The sequence below is a fragment of the Boleophthalmus pectinirostris genome, unplaced genomic scaffold (genome assembly GCF_026225935.1).
Source record: "Boleophthalmus pectinirostris isolate CB_2022bp ecotype Guang Dong unplaced genomic scaffold, ASM2622593v1 HiC_scaffold_4, whole genome shotgun sequence".
Taxonomy (NCBI): Eukaryota; Metazoa; Chordata; class Actinopteri; order Gobiiformes; family Gobiidae; genus Boleophthalmus; species Boleophthalmus pectinirostris.
In genome coordinates, this window is record NW_026571353.1 from 34,344,954 (window position 1) to 34,359,677 (window position 14,724).

At 40.8% G+C, this 14,724-nt stretch overlaps 1 protein-coding gene across 1 annotated transcript in view; it reads right to left on the reverse strand.

Annotated features, from left to right (window-relative positions):
- ntrk2a (neurotrophic tyrosine kinase, receptor, type 2a) overlaps positions 1 to 14,724 on the reverse strand; it is a 337,581-nt gene that overhangs the window by 56,496 nt on the left and 266,361 nt on the right. The window lies entirely within an intron of this gene.

Genomic DNA, 14,724 nt, shown 5'->3' on the forward strand with positions numbered 1-14,724 from the left:
GGCCGTTATCCGTTTTTTCCATTCTTCATTTAAACACAAAATCGAAAACTGAAAAAACGAATCGTTATCCGTTTTTTCATTTTGGTTTTGGAGACAAATAACGAAGAAAACTGTTGTTTTTTCGTTTTCTTATTTTTGGTTTTATATTGAAAAACGAATGAACGAATGATACACGGATTGTTTCTGTGTCACTCATGCACAACATTTGAAAAAGGACCGTCACTGTATGTCACTTCCCTTAAAAAAATCCTCCATACAACCTTTAAGTAAAGCCGATTTAACGTATTTTCCATGTAAACCTCAGTGTGGAATTATTATTTCCATGTAAACTCAAAGGAGAATATTTAAATTCAGAATTAAACAACATCATGTAAACATGGCCAATATGACATTAAATGTACAAGTATATTATTACTATATATTATAAGGAGCGGTGTTTTTTGTATTTTTTTGAGCAATAAAAACACCCGTAATTACTTAATGCCATACTGAGGAACATTTCAGGTAAACTCTCCACAACCAAGTCACGTCACATTTTCATTGGTAGGAAATTGTAATGTTCTTTTTTGTCAATATTGCCAAAGAATTATAAACAAACTATGTCTATACTGTACTGCAAAATATTACAAGGTTAAAAAGGTATAACGTGACATTTCCGGTGGAGCCTGCTCGTCTCCACGGCGACGCTATTATCCGTAACATTCCGCCTTTCAGCACAAAACACGAGTCTGTGCAGAAGTCTGAAGCCTTCACTTGTCAAACCGGAGCTCAAATAGTTTCCGCATTGGCAGTGAGTGAGAAATCTCCCTTTTATACCGACGCGTTTTACATGCAGTTTCCACGGCAACAAAAGGTCTCGCTACAGCTTCCCTTTAATTTGCATAATTAGCCGGAAAAATGTTTGATTTTTGTGCTCATTAGTTCGGATTTGACTGTAACTCTGGGCTCCACATGTTTCTGTGATCTGGAGTCGGTGGTTCCAGTGGAGATGACAGATGCCTGATTATACCTGCGCCCGCTCTGTGATACCAGTCTGTTTGTGTTTGCTCGTCCAGTTTTGGAAATAAATACTTTTTAGGGATGGAATAAAAGAGAAATTGAGGCGTATGTGCTTTATCGTGGTAATTATTTTAAAGCTTTACCATGTACGGTAATAATCCGAGAGCGGATTATTACCAGACCAGGACCAGGGCGGACTCCGAGCTTTGACTCCGAGCTTTGACTCCGAGCTTTGACTCCGAGCTTTGACTCCGAGCTTTGACTCCGAGCTTTGACTCCGAGCTTTGACTCCGAGCTTCGACTCCGAGCTTCGACTCCGAGCTTCGACTTGCTTTGACTCCGAGCTTGACTCCGAGCTTCGACTCCGAGCTTCGACTCCGAGCTTGACTCCGAGCTTCGACTCCGAGCTTCGACTCCGAGCCGAGCTTCGACTCCGAGCTTCGACTCCGAGCTTGACTCCGAGCTTGACTCCGAGCTTCGAGACTCCGAGCTTGACTCCGAGCTTGACTCCGAGCTTCGACTCGACTCGACTCCGAGCTTAGACTCCGAGCTTTGACTCCGAGCTTTGACTCTGAGCCTCAGCTTCGAGCTCCGGCCCTGCAGTGGGCTCTGAGCCTCCATTCTGGTCCCGGTTTAGTCCCAGTCTCAGTAAGCGCTCTGGTCCCGGTCTGGTCCTGGACCTGGTCCATTTGAACCAAAAGCTCTTAGTTCGGTTCGTTTTCGTTGGTGTGAAAGCGTCAGTTGGAGGCTTTGAACCAGTCGTGGTTCTTGAGCGTGGAGGACTGGAGCAGCCCGTCCGGACCTGTAGTCCATAGAACATTCTCACTTTCCCCGCACAGAACCAGCGCGCAGACGATGACATGGAACCACTCGGACCGCTGGTCTCGGTCTCAGTCCCGGTCTGGTCCCGGTCTGGTCCCAGTCTGGTCCCGGTCTGAGTCCCGCTCTAGTCCTGGTCTGGTCTCGGACCTGGATCAGTCCTGGTTCAGTCCGTACCGCGGTGCAAAAGTCCGGCATCGCAGTCACGGGAGTCACGTAAACGGGAAACGGCCGTTATCTGCTTTTTCCATTCTTCATTTAAACACAAAATCGAAAACTGAAAAAAACGAATCGTTACCCGTTTTTTCATTTTGGTTTTGGAGAAAAATAATGAAGAAAACAGTTGTGATTTTGTTTTCTTATTTTTGGTTTTATATTGAAAAACGAATGAAAGAATGATACACGGATTCAAGCGTAAAGTTACACAGAGCGTCTTTAAAACTGACCAGAGTCCATTATGTGTAATACAGGGCTTTAAATATCTGAAAATAGCAAATTCCTACAAACATAAAGCGTAATTACGAGCCTTTAGTTTATCCTGAATGTGAACACGGCCTACCTTCACGTTCAGGGCTAAGTGTCACCTCCTCGCCGTGTGATGGATGGAGCGGAGAGAGGAAGTACGCCTGCATATTTCCACGGCGAACATGTGAGAAACGCGTACACTAATACATGATAAATGCCCCTGCAGTGGTACAGGCCCCGCTGGAGTGGCTGCTCTGATTGATAGGCCCCTCTTAAAGCTCTCCATTAAAGACTATGAGAGCTGGACACACCATGTTTGTAATGTAGCGTGCATGACAAAGTGCAGCATAATGAGAATGTGAAAGAGGGAGCGGGGCGGAGGTTAAAAGCTCGTAAACTGGAAATACTACATGGGTCTCATACTGCGCGTACATGTGATTAGGTTAAACAGGGAGGCCGTAATGGGGCTAATGGTGACAATCAGCGGTGGAAGGATCATGTTTTGTTGTCTAAAGGTGCATTGTAGGGCCCGACGGATTATCAGCCGTTACAGACACTTAGAGACATGTCGGCTATTGGTCTAAATCTCTGCCGATATGGGCTGATTGTCCACGTGGGCAAGTTATACCTCATTATAAAACTTAAACTGTGTCAAGGCAAATTTCTAATTTAGTCTGCTTCTACTGGTACAAATGGTATAAATGGGGAAAAAAAGTATAACAGATTGTTATTTATATATAACTTGTATTGTGTATGTAGGACCTGGGTGGGGGGGTAGGAGGTTTAAGTTTTGAAGGTGGAATTAGTGAGATGAGGGTATAAAAAAACAACAACAACAACAAAACAAAAACATGACTAGTAACTACTAAACATGTGTTTTTCTTTAAAATTTTCTTTAAAGGGCCCATCTCATGCAAAATCAACTTTTCAGAGTTTTCTACCTTCTAAGAGTGACGTGTGGGCCTTGTATATGTCGCCTTTTTTTTTTTTTTTTTTTTTTTTTTTTTACCAAATTGCAGCATATTTCTGCCACCTTCCCACGTGACAACGAACTAAAGCTGCTACAGCGATGACGCAGCAGATACAACTATGACGCGTTTGACGTAGCAGAAAGCACTTCACCTGTATGTAAAGTATAACTGTTTAATGTCACACTCGACAGACCGAACACCTTTGGTCAGAATGTCTGATCTGTCCAAAGAGGGAATCTGTGATTTTAACTGACCTTCCATGGACACATATTTACAGCTATGGGCAAAATATGTACTGAACGTGTGGCCAAATTGGCAGCAAAATAATGCTGTGCAATGACTCGGACAGTGCAATATTGGATTGTGTAATAATGGGAACTGTGCAATGAACAGAGTGTGCAATAATGGGAACTGTGTGATGAACGCAGTGAGCAATAATGGTGCAATGAACAGTGTGCAATAATAGGATCTGTGTGATGAACGGAGTGTGAAATAATGGGAACTGTGCAATGAGTGGAGTGTGCAATAATGATGCAATGAATAGTGTGCAATAATAGCAACTGTGTGATGAACGGAGTGTGCAATAATGGGAACTGTGTAATGAACAAAGTGTGCAATAATGGGAACTGTGTGATCAGTGGAGTGTGCAATAATGATGCAATGAACAGTGTGCAATAATGGGAACTGTGTGATGAACGAAGTGTGCAATAATGGGAACTGTGTGATCAGTGGAGTGTGCAATAATGATGCAATGAACAGTGTGCAATAATGGGAACTGTGTGATGAACGAAGTGTGCAATAATGGGAACTGTGTGATCAGTGGAGTGTGCAATAATGATGCAATGAACAGTGTGCAATAATGGGAACTGTGTAATGAACGGAGTGTGCAATAATGATGCAATGAACAGTGTGCAATAATGGGAACTGTGTAATGAACGGAGTGTGCAATAATGATGCAATGAACAGTGTGCAATAATAGCAACTGTGTGATGAACGGAGTGTGCAATAATGAGAACTGTGCAATATTTTATTGTTTGGCCCCCTGTGACCCCAGCCCTTTGGGACAACAGATAGAAGTGAGTCTTCGGCTACAATCTCATGTGTTTACACTGATGTTGTGTCATGTTTGTCCATTAAAATGCTCTGTCCCAATCAAATAAATAAATTAAATAAATACAGTTTAATGTCATACAGTCAAACATTCCAGGCAGAGCAATGACACATCCATAGAAACAAACAGGTAACGGACCCTCCACCAGAAAAAAAACAGATAACACAAAACCCCTTTACGAGCGATTATACGATAGAACCTCCTTTACGTCTCCATAATGAATGCTCTTGTCGTTAACTGAGGAGTGAGCTGATTCAACCTGTCTCCTGTCTCCTGCTGCTCTCAGCCTTATTCCGTCCGTCACAGGAGGAAATCGGGAGGAAAACAGGAGCAAAAGAGGAGTGGACCGGAGGCGTGGTGCTACTTTAGCTAATTAAAAGCATGGATTTGTGAGCTCAATCGATGGAGAGACTGTAATGAAGAAATGACGCTTCAGAAGAACACGATGTCTCCTCCGGCCGCACACTGCCGCCCATTCAAACTACACAATCATCATGAACAAGACGTTGATAATACGACCTGAGTTTAGACATAAACAGATCATTAATGTGATAAACAGCTCTTTCAAGGTCCCGTATTACGCAAAATGAACTCGTGTGAGCTTTTAGTCGCGTTACGATGTTGTTACCTCCTCAAAAACAGACCTGGAGTTGTGTTTTTTTCATTCACAGATGATTCTAGTGAAGGTGCATGGAGTTTAAAAACACAGTGGAGCTCTTCATGTATTACCACATGACAACACAAGGTGGAAGAGAGTGTTTTCCATTTGGGAGAAGAACTCTAAAGCCTAAACATGCAGGGTTTGTGTGTTAAACGTGTGAATGAGCAGTAATAAGGAGTGTATTAATAGGAAAGTGAATAAGCTTATGGGGAATTAGATAGTAATAAGGGCGCAATGAATACTAATTAATGACAAATTAACCATCTATAACTATGTTAATTAGCAGGTAGTTAGATGTTAATAAGTGTACCTTAAAATAAAGTGTTACCGGAGAGACTTATCCACACGTGTTTGTCTCAGGAGGTTAGTAGAGTAGATTAGATTACTGTAACGTCCTGTTCACTGGTCTCTCCAAACGAGCTGTGAGACGCTGGAGTACTTCCGGAGCACCGCAGCTCAGGTCCTGACTCGAACCGGGAAGTACGAGCACACGAGTCTTGTGCTCAGGTCTCTGCTCTGCCCCCTGCGGCTCAGAGACTTTAAAGCGGCGCTGCTCGTGCACAAGTCACTAGCACCGAAGTACATCTCTGACACGAAGAACAAAAATGCGGCTGTTTGCTGCAGGTGTTCCAAGCAGCAGGAGCAGGTAGAGGGCGCTCTTGGAAAAAGGATCAAAACTTCCAAGCGCTCCAAAAAAGTAGAAAAAGTTAAAAATCGCACGAGGAAAAATACAGTTAAAAGGCCTTTATTTGAATGTTTCGACCTTAACTGGTTTTCATCGGGGCTTAATTGACATACATCTCTGACATGTTAGTGCCACATGAACCATCTGCACTACGAGGAGCTCAGGGTCAGAGTCAGAGTCTGGACTAAACTCATCATGTCAGAGTTTCAGATTCACGCAGCTAAAACCTGGAACAGTCTGAACATGTGAGACAGACTCTACTTTGTCCATGGCCGAGCACCAAAGTACACTTCCAGTCAGTGCCACATGAACCAACTCACACTTTGAGTAGCTCAGGGACCGGCCTCCTGATGTAGTTCTATAGTCCTGGTTTAGTCCTGGTTTAGTCCTGGTTTAGTCCTGGTTTAGTCCTGGTTTAGTCCTGGTTTAGTCCTGGTTTAGTCCTGGTTTATTCCTGGTTTAGTCCTGGTTTTAGTCCTCCTGGTTTAGTCCTGGTTTATAGTCCTGGTTTAGTCCTGGTTTAGTCCTGGTTTATTCCTGGTTTAGTCCTGGTTTATTCCTGGTTTAGTCCTGGTTTAGTCCTGGTTTATTCCTGGTTTATTCCTGGTTTAGTCCTGGTTTAGTCCTGGTTTAGTCCTGGTTTAGTCCTGGTTTAGTCCTGGTTTAGTTTAGTCCTGGTTTAGTCCTGGTTTAGTCCTGGTTTAGTCCTGGTTTAGTCCTGGTTTATTCCTGGTTTAGTCCTGGTTTAGTCCTGGTTTATTCCTGGTTTAGTCCTGGTTTAGTCCTGGTTTAGTCCTGGTTTAGTCCCGGCCTACTGCTTGTGCTCAGAGTCTGGACTAAACACGGGGAGTCAGAGTTTCACATTAATGCAGCTAAAACCTGAACAGTCTTCCTGAACATGTGAGACAGACTCTACTTTGACTCTGTTTAAATCCAGCCTCAAAACTGTTCGGTTCAACTGCAAATGACTGAAAGATTTTTCATTTTTCATTCCACACTCTTCTCTCTTTTTAATTTTAAGGTGATTTCTCAATGATTGATTTCTCATTTCTAATGTGTTTCTCTTAGCAAAAATCAAAGGTTTACTGTCTAAAGCAGACCTGGAGAGACTTATCCATGCGTTAGGCTCCAGTAGGTCAGATACTCTAATGTTCTGCTCACTGATCTCTCCAAATGAGCTGTGAGACGCTGCAGAACATCCAGAACACTGCAGCTCAGGTCCTGACTCGAATCAGGAAGTACAAGCACATGCGGCTCAGAGAATAAACTTTAAAGTGACTCTGTTTGTGTACAAGTCTCTCCATGTCCGAGCACCTAAGTACATCTGACATGTTAGTGCCACATGAACCATCTCGCACTTTGAGGACCTCAGGGTCAGAGTCAGAGTCTGGACTAAACTCGGGGAGTCAGAGTTTCAGATTCACGCAACTAAAACCTGAAACAGTCTGAAGATGTGAGACAGACTCTACTTTGACTCTGTTTAAATCCAGGTTCAAAACAGTTCTGTTCAGCTGCGTATTCATTCATTTTTCATTCCACACTCTTCTCTCTTTTTAATTTTATGGTGATTATTTATGTTTTAGAATAGAATAGAATAGAATCAAATTTATTTGTCATTCCAGTATAAAAAATACACAGAAACGAAACAATGCACTCAGGTCCAGGTCAACAGCAGCACAGATAACAATAAGAACAAATAGTTATAATAAGAATAAATAGTTATAACAAGAATAAAATAGTTTTGATTTGGTTTTATTGTGATTTCTCATTTTATTTATTTATTTCTTATTTATTTATTTATTTTCAACAGGGACAGCGCATCATTTTTACATTAACCTTAACAGGAGAGATGCATTGTACATCAGGTTGCAGCACCAGTGCTCATTTCCACCTGTCGTCCCTGGGCAGGTTCATTGACTGATTGTATTTAATTGACCTTGGCTGTTAACTGTTCTTCCTGCAGACCTACGTAGCATGTTTTAGGGTCTCAGTGATTGATTTTTTGGGAAGAGAAACACATTAGAAATGAGAAATCAAAGGTTTACTGTCTAAAGCAGACTTGGAGAGAGGCTACAGTGTCGTCCTGCACACAAGTCTCTCCAAAGTACATCTCTGACATGTTAGTGCCACACGAACCATCTCGCACTTTGAGGAGCTCAGGGTCAGAGTCAGAGTCTGGACTAAACCCGGGGAGTCAGAGTTTCAGATTCACGCAGCTAAAACCTGAAACAATCTGAAGATGTGAGACAGACTCTGCTTTGACTCTGTTTAAATCCAGCCTCAAAACTGTTCTGTTCAGCTGCGTACGACTGAAAGGTTTTCATTTTTCATTCCGCACTCTTCTCTCTAATTTAATGCCTCTCTCTCTCTTTTTAATTTTACCATGATTATTTATGCTGTGATTTGTTGTATTGTGATTTTAATGTATTTCTTATTCTGTAAAGCACTTACAAGCAATTACTTTGTGTACGAAATGTGTGCTGCACAAATAAACTTGCAGCTTTTTGACTGAGGGTCCGTCACCTGCTTGTTTCTATGGATACGTCACTGCTCTGTCTGGAATGTTCCACAGTATGACATTAAACAGCTCTACCTTACATTTATTCAATTACAGGTGGATTTATAGCTCAGAAATACCTAGAAAAACAAACATTCTCCACAAATTTGTCTTGTAACTTGGTCTGGTTCTGTCTCTATGACGATACAAAGATTTAATACCGCACTGTGAAACATTCCAGACTGTAATATAGGACCTTTACCGTTTCATATACAGTAAGAAGTTTTCCGCAGTTGACAAAAACTTGAAACCTGCCGTGTGTTGAGCCCGTCGTCTGTACTGTAAGTGTGATGGGGGGACGGGGGTCTCTCAGGCGCTCATCTATACTTAATGAGAGCATCCTGCCTGGGCTGATCACGTTTCACCACAGCCCTCGCTCCGGAGCTCCGCGAGGAGAGGGGCCGACCCAGACAGCGCTGTGGGGAGGAAGAGACACCGATCTGGGCCCGGAAATCAGCACTTCCCCTGTAACCCCAGCTCCACCGGACAAAACGGGAAAAACTTACAGCGCATATGGAAGATGAGACGAGAACTATGGCTAAATGTAGGAAAGATGCGCTGTGCAACTTTTTTATTGGAGGGTCTGTCACCTGCTTGTTTCTATGGAGATGTCATTGATCTGCCTGGAATGTTCCACAGTATGACATTAAACAGCTCTTCCTTACATTTGTTCATTTACCCCTATAAAGCCTGACACATGAAATAATTGACAGAAAATTGACAGAAACTCATTATTGGACAAAATGTTAAAAAAAAATAATAATAATGATAACTTTGACCATTTTAGAAATAAAAAATGTACATTGCATTTCCCATGGTACACATGTGTGAAATGATTATAAATATATGTAAAAAAAAAAAAATAAAAATGAGTGAATCCTTTACGTCCTCTGAACCAGTAAAATATAGATTATTAGTGATTTTGTGTGTGAAAATTGAAGAAACAGGACAGTTACTACCAAATAGACCATTACAGCGTTCATTTATATACAAGTCATGTAAAGATCAATAGTCCATCATTATGCAATAATGATAATAATAATAATGACAATTGAAAATATATATTTTTAAGGTGACATCTTAGTTATGAAATACTAAAAATTGTGTGGTGTTAACTTTGCATGGAATTGCATGAATTACGAAGATTGCATCATAAATTGCATTATAGTGATGGATGAGGAACATAATCACAAATACCCGTTGTATCAAATTTGATACATACAATTTTAACACGATTTTTCTACTAAATGATGTAAAAATATGAAGACTTCATAGATTAATCTAAGAAAGTAAATGTTTATATTGGACAATCACTAGCAATATTTAGGCAATTCTTACAATGACTTTTTCAAAATGTACAAAGTTGTTCCTCCAAAAACAGAGAAAGTCTCGCCCACTAATGTGGCCGTTTTGAAAATGTCTCCTCTGAGCCTGTTATTTACTGAAAACCATTGAAAGCCACTAGGGGGCATCTGACGAGTATTTAATTGTATACAAAAGGTTTTTCAGGAAAAATATTGATTATATGTTGTGTATCAAATATGATACAAATGGCATTATAGGGTTACGGGTGGTTTTATAGCTCAAAAATACCTAGAAAAACTGTTATTCTAAGGCTACGTTTATATGATGACGGTCTGAACAGAAGACGCAAAAGTGGACGGAATAAAAGTCTTTTTATTCCGTGTTTAGACAAGCGTTTTCAGGAGGAAATCTGCGTGCATACAGTGACTCAAAAGTGTGTGGAATTGGATTGTGTATGTTTGTACTTAAAGCAACAAGGGCGTCTTTGGACATACGGAAGTTTTCACACCATGGATTTTCATCAGCTCCTCCTTCCACTAAGTTGTCCCACCATCGACTGGTTCTCCAGGTCCAGATCCGTCTGACTCGCCTGCGACGAACTGGAGCATCCAGAATTTGACAGAGGTGATTCTAGATCCTTCTCTGTTCATTAATAGCATCTCTGCAGATTCTGTACATTTGTTGGGAGCCTCTTGTAAGTTTATTAGAGTTTACTTGAAAGTCCGATGCTCGGAAATGATCTGACATGTTTGTTTCTGTGTACTGTATGTATGTGACGTAAACGTGTACGCAACCTGAGCAGATCTGACCAGAATTTTGCGTCTTGGGCAGTGTAGACAGAAACGCTACAGTGGAGCGTATTCAACTTTTCAGATTTTTGTGTTTTTAAGCCCCAAAAACACCGTCACTATCTAAACAAAAGGCACTTCTGACAAAATATTTAGTAATTTTTACCCGCAAGTGTTCTCGTGTAAACAGGCCCAGACTGTGAGTGGTATCACCTCTCCACAGATATGACTTGTAACTTGGTCTCCATGAAGATAGAAAAGTTTAATGTCATACTGTGAAACATCCCAGACAAAGGAACATCTCCACCAGAAAAGTGGCACAATGCATCTGTAATTTTAGTGTTAGGATTAGGATTAGGATTTTAGTAGATTTGACATATGTAGAGGTAATTCTATACCATATTTTTTGGATTATAAGTGGCGCTTTTTTTCATGGTTTGGGTGTTTCCTGCGACTTCTACTCTGGTGCGACTTATATATAAACATTTTCACACTGAAGCTGCGAGAGGCTCTAGTCTTTTGTGTCAGTATCTACGCCTGTACCACTGTCACTTTGTATTATACTGCGCATGTCTCCTGTTTTGTTCTGCTGCAAATAGTGAAATATTCAACCGAAAAACGTAATCGAGCAGCAGAAAGAAAGTTTGGAGTGAGCGAGAAACTTGTGAGGGACTGGAGGAAAACAGGGATAGAGAACACAGCTTCACGGTAACCAGGAGAATGCGCCACGAAACTTTCCTGGAAGTCACTGGATGGATGGACAAAATCTGGACTTCAGTGACACTGAAACCCTCCTGTTCAGAAAGGCTGGAATGATTCTGGAACTGAGGCTGAGTCTGACGACAGCGACACAGAAGAGGAAGCGACGCTCTGTTTACATCGTGGATTTATAGTTTATCTCCGGAGTTCGCTCAGAAATGACACCGAGGTCGAATTATTCAATGGATTTAGTGATTTGGAGTGAGATCGTGAGTTCGGTAAACTTGTTCTGTTGTTTATGCTGTAATTATCTGAAGAACTGTTCATATGTGACATTTACATATTAAAGCCTATTCAGTCTGTTGTTCTCTGTTCTATTGTTGTTACTGTAACTTGACTTTATAGATGAAATGTCAGTTCCTGGTCTCTGATTTTATAAAATACATTTCCCCAAAAAGTGCGACTTATATATGTTTTTTTCTTCTTCACTGTGCACTTTTTGGCTGTTGCGACTTATACTCCAGAACAAATTATAGTTCGGAAAATAAGGTCACTGTTACCTAGCAACCAAACTGTTATTAAAAGCCACCTTTTTTGTTAAATGTTCCGTAATACGCAAATTGACTCTTGTGAGCTTTAAGTCGTGTTATAATGTTGTTACCTCCTCAAAAACAGTCGAATGCTTTTCTCCACGGGGACGTTATTATTTGTGTCTGGAATGTTTCACAGTATGGCATTAAACCTTGTTACAGGTCAGATCTGTGGAGAGGCGACCCAGCTCACAGTCAGAATGTTTGTTTTTCTAGGTATTTTTGAGTTATAAAACCACCTGTAGTTGAATAAATGTAAAGTAGGGCTGTTTAATCTCTTTTTTTTTTTTTACTGTGGAACATTCCAGGCAAAGAAATTACATCTCCATAGAAACAAGCAACCGAAAAGTGACACGATGCACCTTTATCTGAGGACAGAGAGAGGTCGTAACACATAAGCAAAACGCAGAGGGCATGAGGAAGAGAAGAAGAGGATGTGATGTCTTAAGAGCCGGTGTCAGTTTCAGGAAGACTCTTCTCCGATGTTCAATAGTTCAAAGTGTATTTAAAGGATCAGGTCTCAATGTGCAGTGTAATGTACAGGACGATGCAGCTTCACCTTCAAGGATACAAGGGGATTTTGGATTTGACTCCGATGTTTATCATGTTTAATGTATGGAAATGTCAAATTATCTGCGAAGGTTCTAGTTGAGGTAAATCTGATTGTTGCAAAAATTAAAGGAGCGTTGTGTAATTTTATTTAATGCAGAGTATGCCACTTGCTTACCAGAAAAGATATACTGCATCTTTAAATGTAAGATTTAGATGTTTAGAAATTTTATAAACAGTGACATTTTATAACAGGGTATCCCCAGGTTTGACTAGGCTATTTAAAGACATTTTTAAGACCACTTATATGAAAATTAAGACCAACATGGCGCCCATTATGCAAAAAACACCAGATCCAGTTCTAATAATGACCATTGCTTACTGTTTTAAATAACGAAAAATACTTTTATTATTTAAATCTCATTCAGAACTCATTATAATTGTACGCATTGCTTGTAAAATAGCCAAAAAATCATTTATAACACAGGTGTCAAACATGCGGCCCGGGGGCCAGATCCGGCCCTCCAAGACCTTTAATCTGGCCCTCGGCTGATTTTCTACTCAAATATTTTAATTATATTTTCTATTAAAATATTGTTAATTTTCTGTGGTGTTTATCACAGCAGCGTCTCCAGTGTCTCTGTACGTGGCCCCTCCCACCAGAGCAGCACAAATGAAGACTTGTCTCTTTCCAAACGCTCTTAAAGGACGATCGTTTTGACTGTTGACCGTGACACCCTCATCAACAAAATGTCAAAAATGAGAAAAGTGGAGCCGAGTGCAGGATTTTCCAAGAAAAATTGACTATTGAATTTCTATTTACATACAAGTTCATGTTAAAACATTGTGTTGAAATTGCATTTTTTTTCTTAAAGTTTCAGGTTGTTCATAATATTATAATATTTTGTAAAAGAAAGAGTTCATCAATTAAAAAAGATTTCTGTAATAGATTTGCGTTTCTCTGCACAAATATTTGAACTTATTGTTATTTTTGGGGTTTATATGACATGAGTTTTCTGATCCGGCCCCTTTGGGATCAAAGTAGATTGGATACGGCCCCCGGACCAAAATGAGTTTGACACCCCTGATTTATAACTTTCTAACAAACTAAGTATTGTTTGCACATACTCGAAATTAGATGTTCATTCACGCAATTTCACGCTGTTGCTGTTTTTTTTTTTTCGTTTCTCCATTTAACATTGCACTACAGACCGGCTGAGTAAACAAAAAAAAGGCTCATGAAATGTAAGACCTTTGTGAAGAAAATAACACTTGGATAACATAATTTAAGACTTTTTAAAGTATTAATTTAGGAACATGAAATTTAAGACCTTTTTAAGACTTTTAATTGACTGCCATGTATAAACAGTGTACTCAAATATGACGTTAACATGTTCAAATCAAATAAAACTTTTACTGATAACGATTGTAATTAGGGCTGGGTATCATTAAGAAGTTGCCGATACGATACATATCTCGATGTGGTGCACTTTCGATTCAATGCGATATATTTCAAATCGATTAAATATGGTTCAATAAAAATAAAGGCTAAATTATGTCTGTGTCATGTCTCATAATTATGACTTTCTGTGAGACTTTTTTTATTTACTGGCGGAAATGGGCTTCCATAGATACAAGGTTGGGTCCACGAGAACAAGAAGAGACGAGATTTAAAAATAATCCCTAATATATAAAGTTCAAAATTCAAAGTTCAGAGTTGGCTTTATAGTCAGTTTCTTCACATTTACTAGACATTAGAGCCCTGCAGTCCCGACGCAAACCACTGCAACGCGGGACACATTTTAAAAGCTCGCTGCGGGCGCGGGCGGGAATGGGACTAAACAACGTGGGAGCGGGCGGGAGGGATGATACACTGCAGTACCGCAAACTAAATCTGAGTGTAAAATAAAACATACAAAAGAATATAAGCATATCATGTGTAACTTGTGCTGCAGATTTTATTTGGCATTAATAATAACATTTTAAGCAGCAAGCCGTCCCCCTTCTCGTACACCGCGCAGACTGACCCACCCGTCCCGTACGCCGCGTGAACAGTCCCCCCCGTATCCGGACAATCCTTCCGTACGCCACGCAGTCAGTCCTTCCTTCCGTACAGTGCGCGAACAGTCCCCCCGCGTCCCATACGCCGCGCGAACATTCCCTCCTTCCATACGTCGTGCGGCCTGCGCCACTAAACCAGAACTAAACCAGAACTAAACCAGGACTATACCAGGTCTAAAAACAGGTCTAAAACTAGGACTAAAAACAGGATTTAGCCAGGACTTAACCATGCCGCCGGACCGCCCACCGCGCCTCCTCCCATACACAGCCCAGTTCCTTTCGCTTCTCCATGTTTGATAGAGCTTAAGAAAGCAAAGGTTCCCATCCTGCAGGACTTGCGGGCGGGTGCGGGACAAAATATCGCAGATGCGGGCGGGAGCGGGACTGAAAATTGTGTCCCGCGCAGACCTCTACTAGACATACAAAGAAATCGAAATGACGTTTTTCTTTATTCCATGTGTAGA